The 13214-nt window shown below is 36.0% G+C and overlaps 1 long non-coding RNA gene across 1 annotated transcript; it reads left to right on the top strand.

Annotated features, from left to right (window-relative positions):
- On the top strand, positions 6873 to 9845 carry LOC110393282. Its single transcript, XR_002434936.1, has 3 exons — positions 6873 to 6930; positions 8365 to 8535; positions 9721 to 9845. It is a non-coding gene; the product is annotated as an uncharacterized LOC110393282 (long non-coding RNA).

Raw genomic sequence — 13214 nt, 5'->3', positions numbered from 1 at the left:
ATTGCAGGGGAGCTGACTAGATGCCCTTTGATTCTATGACTCCGTGACGTGCTTAGAAATGACATCTGAAACCATCTGAATGGATGTGCTTTGAATTTGTCTGATCCATAAAGATGAGAAGTGAAGGAAGAACTGCATAAGTACAATGACATGAAAAAATCTATCCAAAAGATACCTGCACAAAAAACACAGATCATGGAACAGATCCTCTTGGAAGCTATGTTGAGGCACACGCAAGATGAGGAGGTGATCCAAAATAGTCAGCACGGTTTCACCAAGGGCAGATTGTGCCCGATCAATAGGGAGGCCTTCTATGATGAAGTGAGGGAATTGGCTAACAAAACCAATCAATGTAATCTACTAGGATTTCTTTAAGGATTTTGTCATAGTCCAACATGACATCCTATCTTTGAATTAGAGAGGTATAGATTTGAAAGCTGGACTATTCAGTGGATAAATGATTGGTTGAATGGCTGCAGAAAGGAAGTTGTGGTCAACAGCTCTATGACCAGGTGGAGGCCAATGGTAAGCAGTATCCCTTAGGGATCTATCTTTCTGTTTCATATCTTTATCAATGACATAGACAGTGGGATTGAGTGTACTCTCATCAAGTCTGCAGATGACACCAAACTGAGTGGTGCAGTTGATATGACAGAAAGAAGCGATTCCATCCATAGTGACCTGGACAGGCTTGAAAAGTGGGCCCCTGTGAATTGAATGAGGTTCAACAAGGCCAAGTGCAAGTTGTTGCACCTGGGTCAGGGTTATTTCAGATATAAAGACTGAGAGAGATATGAGTCTGTGATTCTATGGTATCTATTCTGTGTGTGCAGTATAGCAAGACAATTAGTTTTCAGTGATGTTTATGGAATGAGCTGGTTTTGGAAGGAGAAACTGAATACAATACTAAGACTTGGCCAGGAATAAATGACTAAATCTAATAGGGCAGTCACACTCTGTAGCAGACAGCATTCCTGTGGAGCCAGAATGCAAAACTACAGGGAACTCTAAAGTTCATTTTGTTAGTAACTCAATTCAGGTAAGATTTGATACTAAGAATATTTGAAAGTATTTTTAAAAGAATGTTATCCTGAGCGCTAGTAAGTATATGTCAGTGATACAACTTCACTGCCATTCAGGTTCTTTCTACTGGTCTTAAATATTGAAATCCAAACCAAAAATAACATGGATGCATAGGCTGTTTTACATTCCAGTGTAAAATCAGTCACTATGGAAACTACTTCAGCAATGTTAGAAAGTCATAGTTAAAATTATGTTAATAACAATTCCGAAGGGACATCACATTTTCAGTCTCTTCCTATTAAATACTGTTGCAACACTATTAGGATCTATGTGCCTGTAATAGGGGTTAGATTTGTTTGTTCTTTTGAATTGCATCACAACATCAATTACAGTTCAGAAGCAGACCCTTTTTTTTTTTTTTTTTTTTTTTTTTTTTTTTTTTTGGCATTTCCATATCCTTACACTTCATGCATTATCTGAAAGGTCAGAAGTTCCTGGTAATTCACTGCAGTGTGTTAAATGTATTGAGTTAGAGAGGACAGTCGAAGGGTTAACTATTGCATGGGGTTGGGGTAAGTAGAATGTAAGGCAAGATAAGAAAAGGAACTCAGCGAAACTCCATTATCAGCAGGGACCAGTACAAGGAACCGACCGAAGGCAGAGTGACTCTGCAAAGCAGCAGTGGGGTGAAAAGGGCAGAGTGATGAAGATGTCGAACCTTCATCCAACAACCACCAGGAGGAGGGAGGAAGACCTCAAGCCTTCATCCAACGACCACCAGGAGGAACTACAACGCATGTGCTGGAGGGACGGACCATATGCAAAGGAATTCCCAGGAAGTGATGAATATGTAGATGGGTCCTGGGAAACCTGCTGAATATGTAGATGGGTCCTGGGAAACCTGCTGAATATGTATAAGCTTGGCTTTTAAATATCTAACATTTCTGCCCATGGTTATGCGAGTTTGGTAGGGCGGTGACCCCCCTCGCATCTGTTGTGGGCGCAGCACCGTAATAAACATACCTGCTTTATAACCTAATCTCGGGTTATGGAGTTTGATTCCGCAAATCAGTATGAACTAGAGAAGAAATGCTAATGTAATGTGAAAGCTTTAGACAAAAATCCACTGTGATTCAAGAGGCCAATTTGATTTCAAGTAATTTTATTAATTCAACTGGGTCATGCTCTTGATGTTAAATTCTGGATATTGCAGGTCTTGTACCAGAGTATTTTGTTTAAAATTTTGTTCCTTTATTTCTACTGATTTATTAAATGAACTACTGGGAATTCATACTTAGCTTCTGGCTCCTAAATGCCACCATTTTTAAAACACTTTAAGTTCTATATGATAAGTTTTAAATTCTTCAGTCTTAGCTGAATTCTAATTTTTCCCCCTTGAGACAGCGATTAAAAGATTTTCTCCATGACACTTGAGTAAGGTTTAGTTCTTACTATGACAAAGACCGGAGGAGAAAGTAGTGACTGAAATAAGATTAACTATGAAAACATTCTGACCTTAAAAATCCTTTGGTTTTTGAAAAATATATTCTGGGAAAACTCTGTTGGCTCTCCTTAGAAATCTAGCATTCCTGATGGCTGTGTTCAGGAAAAAAAAAAAAAAAAGAGAGAGAGAGAAAGAAACAAACACTTTCAAATTTGGATAAAAATGAATGAAAATTTTCCTTTTGAAGACAAATATATCTGAAGCAAGTATCCAGAATTTAATCTAGAACAGGACTCAAAAGAGTCTCCAAATTGTCGGCGCTTGTTCCCGTTACAGAATTCCCCCGGTCAGTGTGGCATCAGAATAGCAAGTCTTCAGAATAGCAAGTTCTTAGTATAGCAAGTTCTCTGAATAGCAAGTTTTTAGAATAGCAAGTTCTTTTTATTGTGTTTTACACGCACCTTATATATCCTTCACTCGTAAGCAGTAAATCCACTCACGGTTAATTATCCTTAAGTTCTTCACAACAACACAGATAACAAACAAAGGGTTGCTTAACTGTCCCAGAAGTGACCACATTAACTGTGCATACTAAAGAGTATTCTGTTTACACCTTAGCCCTGTCTCCAGACTCCGGAGGCCTCATAGCGATAAGATCTACCAGTGTCTGTTGGGCTCTTTGTTGTTAAATCTCCCCCCACACCAAATAGTTCATTATTTTATTTTTTTCAAATATTTCCTTAAAAATGGAAAGGAGTATAACCAAATTAAGAGAAATGGCAGTCTTCTACAACGTCCTGGTTTGACCTCACTAGCTTATTCCTTGATCTGTTGAAATTCGGTTACTGCCAGAATCTATTCTGAGTTGTGTGATATGATCCTTTAAAAGGATAACTAAAATTTCTAATGCTTACTTTTCAAGCTGAGAATTTTAATTCAGTGTTTGCTTTTTACTTGCAGTCCCACAGTCTATACTTAGTTTATTTTTTTTTTTTTTAATTTCATCTCTTCACTTCTGCTGTCTCTTCAAGTATAGGGAAGATATAAGTAAGGACACGCATAAAGCAAGGCTTTCTGCAGGGATTCCGAAATTATAGTTGTTTAACGTGCTCCTTCTTGAATGTTTTTAGGTATATATTCCACATTTATAAGGCAACTGACAGATGAGATGTGTGGGATGGAGTCTATTTCTCCTTCGAGAGTCTGTGGGGACAGACTTTTTAAGTAGACATTGTTATAAATTAGACTATATCAAATTGATCCGCAAAAAGATTTTATTAATTTGAGTAAGCAAAAACATAAGCAAAATGCAGCGTTGGGCGGCCAAGGAGTCACAGCTCCTCAAAATGGCACACGCTCTCTGTCCGCAATTCCCAGTTTTTATAGTCTCGGGTTGCCGAGGATTCTAGTATGTTCGTTCACCTTCTGCGGCTGCGCCTCCCTGTTGCTAGGTGTCGTCATGATCTTCCTCGTCCTGGGATTCGCTTGATCCGAGGTGGGGAGGCGAAGCAACGAAGCAGGGGGTTTGCGCGTTCGCAAGAGTTATCAGATTAGGACACTTACCCACAGCCTGCAACCCCAACAGCCAGACCAGCAGAACTTCCCTTTTAATGAACAAACAATTATGCGACCCCAACCGCCAGACCAGCAGAACTTCCCTTTCAATGAACAAACAATTACAAATTTATTACAGACATGACTTAATTTATCTTTTTCAGGCATGATCCCTCACCATGAACTGCTGAAAATATCTTTTTTCTTTTCCCAAGCTTTTTATGTATGTTAATTCTCTGTTTATATGTCCTTGTCTAAATGTTCTATCCTGGAAATTCCCTAAGGGCCTTCCTAAAATATAGCGTTGGGGGGGGGGGGGGGGCAGAAGGTTTCTCTACTTCAACATAAATGCCTGGTTAGCATACACTAGAGATAAAGGGAGAATTTAGACTTGTCACGTGTATGGTGATAAATGTTAGAAATCTTGTCAGTACTTCTAGAACGTTCTTGTAAAACGTGTGAAGTGAATGGACTGAACTTCAAGTTCTGATATTGTAATTAGAGATATTTATGAAAGATAACTTTTGTTCAGAAAGTTTCATAACACTGGCACTTGCATTAAAAAGTTCTCATAGTTCTCATCACTTTGCAATATCGGCCAGAAATCATCAACAAATCAACTCAGTTTCAGAATGGTCCAAGTAATATTGTAGTATTTGACAAAAATACTTTAGAGTCTCCAAGTTCCATTTTTTTTTAAATTTGACAGAATACAGAAGTATGTCAGATACAAAACTTACCCAAAATTCCATCTAGTAACTTGATGAACGTAATAGCAAGTACTCTGAACAGAAAGCACTTCTCAAAGTGACTTAATTTATTTGCAGCGAATGTTGGCTTGTTGTTTACATTCATTTAGCTATGCAATCTATTGTTTGAACAGTGATTCTCTGAAAATTTGTATCTATTTAAGCAGATATGCCTAACTTAAAGTTACGTGTTCTGCTTTTATCTTAAATGTAATATCAGAAAGAAATTGCCTGAGGTTTACCTCTGTTTTTACTGTAAGCTCAGATTTGTAAATGAATTATCTTCATGAGTCCAGATCAGAACTTATATATTCTATTACAACATATCAAAAATATTTTCTGAATTAAAATCTGAAGACTGTTCCTACTACCATATTCAGAGAAATAATACTTTTTAGCTCCATTCTAGGATTAACAGGATTGAGGGCAGTAATAAAATAGCCTTTCAGATTTTGAGACCGAAGAACTAGAAATGATGAGGATGTAGACCATATCCATAAAGTATGAGAGTTCATTTGGCTTAGACAAGCCAATTTATTTTTTTGTTTTGCTGCCTAGAAAGAAACACTAACTGTTTGGTAAGTCCTGGATTTGACAGGGAGCAGTCAGCACATCTGTATCTCCTACTCCTAGCCATGAAAGAGTACTTGGAATCTTTTGCTGACAAGATGAATTTATGGAAGGTCTATGGACAGAGAGGGAGTGGAGTGAGTGCTGGATTGTCCAGCATTGATAAGTTCAATCTTTAAGCGAAGTCGAGGCCCCTTATTAGGTCTTCGAAGATGCTTTATAAAACATAAAAAAAGAGAGTTTACAAACTATTGAAATCTTACATATTTCATGACTCTACTTTTTTGTCTGTTTATCTCTAAGGCATACTTTTTCATAAAAAGAGCTTGGCCAGCTTTACAAGACTAGAGTGTGAGCTTGTGAGATCTTCTCTTAAAGCTCTGTGCTCCCACAAAGCTCTGTGCTGCCGCTGGAGCTAGGTAAATTATAAAGCAGTCTTGATAATCCAGGGTGTTAAGGACCAAGACTGCCTTCTCAGAATCTGGAAAGACAATCAGAATAGATCTAGGCTGTATCTACTCAAGTATGAAGTTCTTAAGAGCTCTACTATTGTCTTTCATTTTTTCTTTCTCCTATGCCTTATTATTACTGAACAGGAACAGAGTATGATGTATATTCAGATTCCCATCCTGTAACTTCTATTTTGAGCATAAACTTCTGTGCTGCTTATTTTCTCAGTCAAGTACAGTTGTTGCATGCTTGAATTAGCTAATAGAAAAAAATGAGTTAATACAGTTAGTCTCACCAGTACCACCTGCCAGTTTCACTCCTGCAGCACAAATCAGATATGCTAAGTGGGCAAGCAAGAGATTTCTCACTGCGCACGTAAACCTGCAGCAGTGCATTCCTAATAAAGCTGCTGGCCAGTGACATGAATGACAGATAAATTGGTAGTGGTTTACAAGTCTACTGTGTACTGTTTTCTGAAAATTGGATGTAAAGCAGCAACATTCTGCTTCGGTATTCAGCGATACAGTTCCTGTATATCTGTAGGGTTTTCTATTCTGCAGAGGCCAGTGAACAGTCTCTGAAACACTGGTGCTGGGTCATCAGCTGCTCATCTGAGTGAGGAAATAAAAAGACAGGATGCTGTAAAGTGAAAAGAAGTAGCTTTTGACAATCCACTGTTGTGGAACACCAAAAATCTGTCATTCATATGATTCCTACAGGCTGACCAAAAAAAAGGTAGTTAAATCCTCTAATGAGCCTTGACTATTATATTGATGGGCTAGGGACATATTTGTGCTTTTGCTCCTGAAGAAAAATAGATGGAAGCAGTGTCTACCTTTCCTGGAAACAGATGATCACATTGTATTAAGGGTACTTCTGTTATAAAAAGTTTTCCTATTGCAACATTCTGCAGCATTACAGATTGCCTATTATTTCTTCAAAAATCATTTGAACTAGCCACCATTCTTTTTGCGCTCAGAAATGGCAATAATTTTCTATTGCTTCCCTGTGAAAGTCAGTACTGAATTAGATAGTGGTATCTTTTAATTTTGTTCAGTTTTAAAGTGTTCTATTTTATTTTCAGAAGTTTGAATTACTGGAACCAAGAACTTATTCTCTTTCAAGTTATCTGCCAAGAAGGTGGGATATCTTACAGTAAACTTGTTGGCAAAGCCATTAAATGACTGGCAGTGTGAGGGGAGTAAGAAGAGACAGCCTTTATTTCATATTTGAAAACAACATGTAGAAGGTTAGAAATCCATCTAACTATAATTCAGCAACTATTTTTTTGACAGCTTATTGCAAATGGCTGTAGAACAAACAAACATACAAAAACAAACAAACAAAAAAACAGAGAGAGAACATGGCCTTAATTTGAAAACTGTCAGTGACAGATTTCATAGGTTGCCTACTGCTGTGTAACCAGTCTTTACTTGATCCTGCCTGATTTATAGTTACCTCTTTTCCATTTCATTTGTGAATGACATGGGAACTGCCTAATCTGGGGTGTCATAAGCCAACTATATTTCGTTTTATTTTGCTTCTCCAAACTTTCACTTTTCCAGTGGAAAACCATCTTCCTCCATGCTCTAATACAGTTTGCCCCAGTAGAATTTCCTGATGCAGTGATGAGTAGGCAGCTACTGATACCTGTGCTTCTCTTTAACTGCCACGGCTACACTCAGAACAGAAAATTTGTTTTCCTAATCACTCCGCATATTTCTTTTCTTACCTTTTTAACAGTTCACCGCTTCACATCTAGCCAACATATCCTCAGAAAGCCTTTGAAAGCATCCTTAATTGCAAAATGCTTTCAGTAGTGTTCAAACTTTGGAACATCCTGGATTGTAGCTTTGTCAGATCAGAAACTGAAAATGCCATCACACTGTTAAAGCATTTCATTGTATTTGAATTGATACAGCTTTTGAAAGAAAGTCACAGTGCTACCATTAAAAGTGTGTATATACCTTGTGAGAGGGCAGCTCTTATTGCTATTGTCTGATTCTGCTGCTTTTACTTGTTTGTGTTAGCTGCAGATCGTAAGCTTGTGACAAATAAAAAATGTAAACTAAATTCATATTAAGAGGGGCATTTCAAGTAACCCTGATGAAGAATAGCAAAACCATTCAGAAGACTCACATTATTTTTCTTTTTCACCCATGACTGAGCGCTTGTGGCTGCAAAGGTCAAAGAATTTGCAAACTCAGAGGTAAAAATCCTGTATTCATTTCCCATACTTTGTTTGATAATCTTATGAGCACAATAGTTGAATTGTTTTGTTTTTTATTGAAATAGAGTGCTGGTACTACTTGTATCAGAGAATTAGATTTATTCAGCTGCTTGGGATAAGAAGATGCATATTTTTCTTTGGAATTGCACACACCTGACTTCTGCATTAGTGGGATTTTAAAACAATCATTGAGTTTATTTTATAGTAAATAACTTCCAACTCCTTGCAGATACTGATTCCTTAGTTTTAAAGTCTTGCATATTTCACTTAATGTTGTTTTGTACATGCAAAGTAAGATGAACAGTAACTGAATTTACCATTTTATATTATTATCTTTGTACCAGCACTGAGATCCACAAGAGAATCCTGAAAGTGTCTGTGAAACTGGCATATCTATCTAACGGGGGCAATATAGAACTGCACATGAAATGATTGAACAGCTCTGAAAACAGCCTCAGGCACATTGTGTTGCAGTCACCTAATGCTGGTGAATTGCGTACAGAGGAAGATATAAGGTATTGTGCGCTATGATTTTTGGCATCTTTGAAAAGAAACATGGCAGGACCTGCTCTACACCAGGAAAATAAATAGTATGCCCACACTGATTCAGACTAACAATGAAAGTAAATGAGACATGAGTGAAGTGATAACTCCCCTTTTTATCACTCCCAGCTTCTGGCAAGCTCTGAATCAGGTTCTCCATGAATCAGATGTCCTATCTTTGTATTTAGTAACCCAGATGGATATTTTTTCACAATGAATTTGCTTGTTTTCTGAATCCATGTACGATTCTGTCATTATCTACTCTCCAGTTGCATGTTAAATGAAGAAGTACATCTTTTGTTTTTACCCTTTTAGTGGTCCTGATGTTCTCTTTTTCTTATACTCAAAAAAAAAAAAAAAAATCAGTAATCGTACCTTCTTCAGGTTATTGTCTTGCCCCTATATTTTTCCTTTGTCATCTTGGTACTTGGCAAGAAACCTTGTCCCTTTAGTAGCTCTTTGTAGAAAAACTTTAGGGACCCTTGTCACTCCATTAATTCTTAATATTCAATATATTTTTGACTGCTTTCCACTGCAAGTGAAACATAAAAATGTGATAGTTTTACAAGGCAGATGAACAGAGAGGTAAATTATGATCGTGTTTATGCACATTATTTGATGTGTTAGTTACAGTCCTGAGATGTTATTTAGTATTTATACTATGATGGATAGGGATTAATATGAGGAATTTACAAGAACATTACGGGGAGAGTTTTTAAATTCATGCAAACAGCCCATGTGAATATAGTTACATTCCGATGTTTCTTGCTCTATCATTGTGTTAGTTGCTTGTGGATGGTCAATGAAATTTATAGAATTTAATTCCCAAAAATAGCACACAGCTAGACTGAAATGTACTGATATGTCATTGAATATCTGCAGATGCTAAGAAACACACAAAACTCAAGATTGTTTTAAGAGCTGTAGATGAAATTTGTCGAATTACTCTAATAGAGACAATGTTTCTCATGCTAAGGTTGAGGTAGAGTCAGGGATAATATAATCAGAAGCTTGATTACAAACTGTATTAAATTTATAAGATTTATTGTTTAGCGTATGAGTCCTCTATTTGGTTTTATTTAATAGCTATACATTGATTAAGTTTTTGTTAAAGGTTATTTTTTTATCCACTAATTTCTCTTGAAATTTTTCTCAAGCACAAAGGTGGTGTGGGTTCACTTGTCATCAGCCTGAATCAGACCATCGGCCATTCGGCAAAGGGAAGCACCTCTCTTAGAAATTCTCATAGCTCTGGTGGAGACTGGTGTTTAGAAGAAGATGTGATATGGTTGGTGTTTTGTTGTTGCTTTTTTTCCTTTGTTTTTTGCTATTTTTTTCAATATTCAAAACTTAGTTTCAAGAAGCAGGAAAAAGACATTTTTTATTTATTTTCTCCCCGACTTTGTTAGGGCTTCAAAAGGGCCTTATTTTTAATGATGATATCCTGTCCAAATCAAACTGAAAATAGAATGAGGGCACCATTTACAGGAGGTGCTATAAGGTCTGCTACAGCACTATTCACAAGTTAAGAAAACAGAGCTCCAAATGAAAGCCAAATATATAATCTTCTGTATCTTTTCCTTAGCATCCTAAAGAAAAGAAAACAGCGTGAAGTTGGTAAACACAGAAATCGAGTTTTTTATATATACTTCTGCTGGAGTGTGAAACAAAAGGATCACAACTGGCACAGAAGCAGTACTATTGTAGTTGGACAGAGTTCAGTATTTTAAAAAAGTTAACTGGATTATAAACTCCCTTAGACGTTTCTATTGAACGTTTTTAGTCTCTCTATTTGTCAAGTATAAGATGCATGTAGAATGACTGTCTTATTTCTATTCTTGGCTTCGGTTATCTTAATGAAAATTATGTCCGTATTTATTTATATACATACGTATTTAAGTTTCAACACCATTAATTCTCTAATATATGTCTAAGATAAGCTATTAAGATTCAGAAATCTTAGCCAACAAAATACATTAGTTTGGTAGGGAGTATTTACAACTCATGCTTAAATCAGCTCTTCCTTAAAAGTCACCAGAGTAAAGTAAGAAACTTCAAATATTTCTGCAAAACTAGAACCAGCTTACCCTATGTTAACTTGCCCTTAAATTGGTGCTATCATTACCCATATTTTTTTATGAACCTGAAAATTACAATAGCAAGTACTAAAAGGCATGCAGGCAGATGGGAAGGACAATTACATTTCATTATTTCTAAGATAGAGATGTATTCATTCACATAAAGTGATTATTTCTAAGGATGGTATAAGGAATCCTACAGTTTTAAAACTGTACAACGTCCTTGTAAACTCTCCGTAAGCAAGAGGCAGCAAATGTGAAAGTAAAAGCTGCATCAGAGTGCATAAAGATAAACCATTTCATGAGACAGACCACTAAAATTATGATGAATACTGTTAGGTTATTATAAAATGACTTCATTTTTCCATAAACAAATATCAGCTCTTCATGAAATGGGGAAAAATGCATTAAAAACAGTCATCGTTGAATCATACAGATCATAGAGATGATACCAAATCACATATACCAAGCAAGGGAATAAGAAAATCTTCTATAAAGTAGAGGAGAAAGCATTTGAAACATCTAGCTCTGGGACTCAGATATTTTAGCTGGTAGAACATGAAATTATTTCAGTGGGAAGGAGAAGAGATCATTCACTATTTCCTGAGGTAAAGTCCTCAAATTTCCATTAATTTGGGGGCTTTTAAACTGAGCTCCCAGAAATAATAAAGACTTCAATTTAAATTTATGTAATTTACTTCACAGGAATGTATTCCCAGTAGCCATACTTCTGAAGGCTACATTAGAGATTTTAATATTTAAACACTTTCTGCATAATTAACGTGCATATACACTCCAACACACATATATTTATAAATTCATTCTCCTTATCATGGCCTCAATTTTATATTTAAGAAAATATTAAGACTTGTGGCATAATAAATTGAAAGGAAGGTTAATATTTTGAGTTCTGAAGGGTATCAGTTTACAAAAAGTTTTAGTGAATTAAAAATTATGTTTCTGTTGTACTGTTATCGGGAAAATTAAACACTTGAACAATTAAGCATTCTGGATAACCTGAAAAATATTCTGTTCATTAATGTTCTGTGCAGGGCTATGCGTTTGGAAAATCTTAACACTGAAAAATGAAATGCAGCTATTCTTCTATACTCTTATTTTCAATAGGAAGAAAATAAACAATGAATATATTTATTTACTTCTTTATTACTGGACAGTGAGAAAGAGAGAAATAAGTTAAAACTATCTCATGGACACTGTTTTTACTTTTCCAAATAGGATGTATTTGGATGAGTTATATCATTTGTTGCCACCCCTTTTAGCACAGAATTCTTATGATGGTTATTTTGATTTTCACAATAAAAGGGCATGATTCTTATGATGGTAAGAGGTTACTAAGACAAAGGAAATTATATCTGTGTGCAGATAAGAAAAAAACCTGTTTGATCATGTGGAATGAAAACTTCTTATTGTGTGTTCTAATTCCTCTCCTTCCTCTTCATTTTGTTTCAGAGGATAAGGTAAGGAAGGATAACATTACCCTCTCAGAACAGGAATTCTCAGAGAAACCACAATATCAATTCTGTTAAATCTAAGCAGAAAAATTGGGCTGGAGAATTTCCTATGGATAGGACAATTTAAAATTTCTTAAAATCTTTTAAAATTTGGAGCAATATCCACTAGGCATACCTGTATGGCTCACTGTCTGTATTCTTATTTAAGAAAGGATTCTTCCATCCATAGTGTCAACGTTTTCCCCTCGCTTTGTTTTCTTCAGTTAAATACTTCCCAGCTCTTGATCTGAAAGACTTTGATAGGAAGAGAGACAGAATGTGTGATAACTTTCAAACTGCATGGGTCACAGAAATTCCTGCCAGTAATCTTTTCAGTGTTACTAACATTTATGGCACTACACGAGTAATAGACTGAACAGAAAAAAAATTATTAGTAAAACCTGAATTAAATTCTTTTGCCTGAGATTTGGTAGCCCCCTATGAGCACTATCAGAACACTGCTGTCTAACTCTAAAGGGAAATTTTCGTGAGAGAATGCAATTATGCAGTTGGATTCTGTCTACGAAACCATCTAACAATAAGTGTATCACAAGCCTCAGTGGCCTGGCAGGGTTAATGCTCATATTTAGTAGAAAGGATAAAACTCAACAGTATGCTGCTTTCTTTTTCTCCTTTTATCAAGGTCAGTACAGTCTGAGAGCAGGTTTTTCACTAAGTCACTGCAAATAAAAAAGAAATAATAATAATGATAATAATAAAGACAACATAGAAGAAAAACTTTAAGCCAAGAGGGCTTTCCTCATAGTCCTTTTTTATCTAAGCAAGATTTTTCCTGGAGATACATTTTCTAAGGAAATATTGCATGAAATGGTCTTGCTCACTATTCTTGTTTGAACACCCATTTTAAATGATACAAGAAATTTTTATTATTTTTATCAAAATTTTCTCCTGGGTTTAATTCTGGGGCTAAAATAAATTGAGCAGCAGAGACTAATTCCAGAGTTTTCACAGAGATTAGCAGCACAGCCACTACACTCCTCTAGACAGAGAGTGTTCTTCATATTTCATCAACTATAGTCAGGGCAAGGATTACATCTTAGT

Source organism: Numida meleagris, chromosome 2 (genome assembly GCF_002078875.1).
Source record: "Numida meleagris isolate 19003 breed g44 Domestic line chromosome 2, NumMel1.0, whole genome shotgun sequence".
NCBI classification, from domain to species: domain Eukaryota; kingdom Metazoa; phylum Chordata; class Aves; order Galliformes; family Numididae; genus Numida; species Numida meleagris.
Note: the sequence above shows the minus strand (reverse complement) of the source record. Positions and strands in the feature narration are given on the sequence as shown.